Raw genomic sequence first — 3,946 nt, 5'->3', positions numbered from 1 at the left:
AGCCATCACCCAAAGTTAGTCAACAACTTAATTATAGTGATTGAAAACACTTGGGATTTTTGCCTCAAGAAATATTCAATGTAATAATTCCCGTGTTTTCCAAACCCAATTCAGGTCCTTTCTTTGTCTGTTCATGGACTGATTAGGACTGGATATCTCATTCAGCTGGTTTGCTCCAAGAGAACTATTGGATATTTGGCTCTTACCTATGGGCATGGCTTCCCCCTGATTGTATATGGAGATGCACCCTAGGTCTAGCCTTTACTCATGGCTTTATATTTTCAGAGATTCCAGAAAAGCCTTCTAATTTACCCCACCTTAAAACTCGGTGGGCAGGGTCTGCATTTCACTGGTATGATTATTTGGCTGCAGTGTTTGTTCCCTCTTTGGGAACTACAGATATTATGCTACGAATGGATGCTTTGACTACTTTTACTCAACAGACATTACAAGATTCTTAAAAAGTTTTTTCAGCTCTTAATGCTGAACAGGCACAAATTTAAAAGCTGGTTTTACAAAACAGATTAGCTTTAGATATTCTGAAAGCTGCACAAGGAGGAACTTGTGTCATTATTCATATCTAATGCTGTACTTATATACCTGATATGAGCACTAATGTTACTCATTTTACTAAACACATAACCAAGATGATTGGGGCCATGGATACTCATGAAGCCTCAATTGCCTCATTTTGGGAGATGTTAACTTGTTCTCCATGGTGGAAAACTATCTTAATTACAATAATTCTGATTGTTCTATTTTGCTGTTTGCACCCTGCATCTGTAACTGTGTAATTGGAATTGTTTCTAGTCGCATGAATGCTTTTAAGTTACAAATGGTTGTCTGAGCTCCTACAAGTACCACAGCCTCCTCCAACTATTACTTTGGGCCCCTGGATCAGAGACCCTCAATATGAGGGTTAGGAAAATATGTTGCCTTAACAATTTAGGGACCACACCCCTGAACAGGCAGGAAGTAGTTATAGAACGAAAATGACACCCCTTTCCCTTGGCAACATTTCTCCTAAAAGAAAAGGGGGGATGAGACAGTCAATTCCTAGGCAGATTGATAAGAAGTCCAGGGGTCCCCAAGGAGAGAGGGGTCTGGAATTCTCAAGGAGGAATAAAGGACAAACTTTCTTATTCCTCTATTCCTTAGCATTATATAAAATTAATGTATCCTGCTTGAGGACAGGCTCTGGAAAAAAAACCTTCTGACTAATCCTGTTTTCTTAAGGTATAAATTATGGGAGTAGGTCTAGTGAGATCTTTACAACCTCCAGACATTCTTTTGATTCACTGTAATAACTAATTAGAGACTATATAACTCCATGGATAACACTAGCAAGGAGGTACTCTTTCTGCCCCCTTCTGATGCCTATGTCAGAAGCTTTCTCTATCTCCTTTATATTTTAATAAAACTTTACTACACAAAGCTCTGAGTGATCAAGCCTCGTCTCTGGCCCCGGATTGAATTCTTCCCCAATTCAGGAGGTCAATAATCCTGACGTCTATAAGCATGTCAGCAATAGCCTTCAAGAGGAACCTCAAGCCTCCCACCGCAACTCGAGAAAAACCAGGAGATTCCCCCGTCAACGCGAGATGAGGCCCTTTTCTCTTACAGCACCTAGAGAGCAATCCCGAGTTCCCTCTCCAAACTCCAGAGGAGGCGTGACTCCCTTCATGCAACTCAAGGGGGCCCAGAGATCCCCATCACAACTTGAGATGAAACTCGAGTTTCCTGCCACAAGTCGAGAAGAGCCCCGTGTTTCCCACCTCATCTGGAGATGAGGGCCCATTCCCTGCTTCAACTCAAGAGGAATCCCAACTTCCCCTCGCACCACAAGGGGAAGCCTGTGCCGCCTGTTGAAACTCGAGTGGAACCCCGCAGATCCTTCTGCGAGGAAAAAGGACCCCAAGTTCCCCCTCAACTTGAGATCATTCATGATTCCTCTGCACGACCTTCAGTGGAACAGTGAGTATCTCTTCACAACATGACAGGAGGCCAGACTCCCTTGCTGATCCTCGAGAAAAAGCCCAAATTCCCCACCTGTACTCAACAGGAGGTCTGACATCCCTTTCACAATTCGAGTGGAAAGCAGAGATCCATGCCTCAACCCTAGACGAGGCCTGACTCCCCAGATGAATCTGATAGGAACCCTGAGATGCCTGTCCCCACTGGAGAGTACACTGACTTTACCGACTCAACTTGAGATGAGGCCCTATTCCACTGCAGTGACTCGATAGGAATCCCGAGGTGCCCCTCACAATTTGAAAGGAGACCTGACTTCCCTGAGGCATCATGAGCAGGTCCCTGAGGTCCCGTCACAACTCAAGAGGAACACCAAACTTCCAGGCACAACTGGAGAAAAACCAGAAGATTCTCCCTCATGATGAGGCCCTTTTCGGCTGCAGCGTGTTGAGAGAAACCCCATGTTCCCTGTTTATACTCAAAAGGGTACTTGACACCCTTTATGCAACTGAAGAAGTTCCCTCAGATACCCATCCTCACTCGAGAGGAATACCGAGTTTCCCGCCACAACTGAAGAAGAGCCCCGTTTTCCCCTCCTCATCTTGAGATGAGTGTCTATTCCCCTGCTTCGTGTGGAAAGGAATCCCGACGTTCCCATCTCACCTCAAGAGGAGGCTGGTCTCACCTGGAAACTCGAGAGGATCCCCAGAGTCGTGCCACAATTCGAAAGTACACTGATTTCTCCATCCACTCAAGATTCCCTTGCACCTGATTCCCCTGCACTGACTTGAATATAACCCTGAGTATCAACTCACAACACGAAGGGAGGACTGACACCCTTGTTGCACCTTTAGAAAAAGCCCCAGATCCCTACCTTAACTTGAAAGGAGGCTCATAGCCCTTTTACAACTCGAGAGGAAAGCGGAGTTCCATGCCTCAACACGAGACGAGGCCTGACTCCCCTGTACAAACGCCATAGGAAACCCAAGATCCATGTCAGAACTTGAGAGGCTCCCTGAGTTCCACATCATAACTCAAAAAGAACTCCAAGGTTTCCATGGCAACTCAAGAAAAACCACGAGATTCCCCCTTAAAGGCAAGATGAGATCCCCTTTTCCTACAGCACGTGGAGAGTAATTCCAAGTTCCCTCTCAAAACTGGAAAGGAGGATAGACTCCATTTATACAACATAATTTCACTTTCACTTTTCACTTTTCACTTTCATGCATTGGAGAAGGAAATGGCAACCCACTCCAGTGTTCTTGCCTGGAGAATCCCAGGGAGGGGGGAGCCTGGTGGGGTGCCATCTATGGAGTTGCACAGAGTTGGACATGACTGAAGTGATTTAGCAGCAGCAGCAGTAGCATACAACACAAGAGGTTCCTCGAGATACCCATCACAATTCAAGAGGAACCCCGAGGTTCCTGCCACAACTCTAGAATAGCCCCGTGTTCCCCACTTCATCTCAAGATATGGGTTGACTCCCCTGCTTCAACTCGAGAGGAATCCCGACTTTCCCCTCACACCTTAGTATGAGGCCTGTCCCACCTATTGTAACTTGAGAGGTACCCTGCAGTTCCTGCTGAAAGATGAAAGGACACTGAGTTCCCCCTCGACTCGAGATAAGGCCTGATTCCCGTGCACTGACTTGAATGGAACACGAGTATCCCCTCACAACATGAACGGAGGTTTGAATCCCCTGTTGCACCTCTAGAAAAGGCCCAAGTTCCCTGCCTCAACTCGACAGGAGACCTGACACCCCTTTTTAAACTCGAGAGGAAAGCAGAGTTCCATATCTCAAAATGAGACGAGGCCTAACTCCCCTGTTAAAACTATTAGTTCAGTTTAGTTCAGTCACTTGTCGTGTCCAGCTCTTCGCGACCCCATGAATCACAGCACGCCAGGCCTCCCTGTCCATCACCAACTCCTGGAGTTCACCCAGACTCACGTCCATCGAGTCAGTGATGCCATCCAG

This window comes from Bison bison, unplaced genomic scaffold (genome assembly GCF_000754665.1).
Source record: "Bison bison bison isolate TAMUID 2011002044 unplaced genomic scaffold, Bison_UMD1.0 scf7180017864329, whole genome shotgun sequence".
In the NCBI taxonomy this organism is placed as follows: Eukaryota; Metazoa; Chordata; class Mammalia; order Artiodactyla; family Bovidae; genus Bison; species Bison bison.
Note: the sequence above shows the minus strand (reverse complement) of the source record.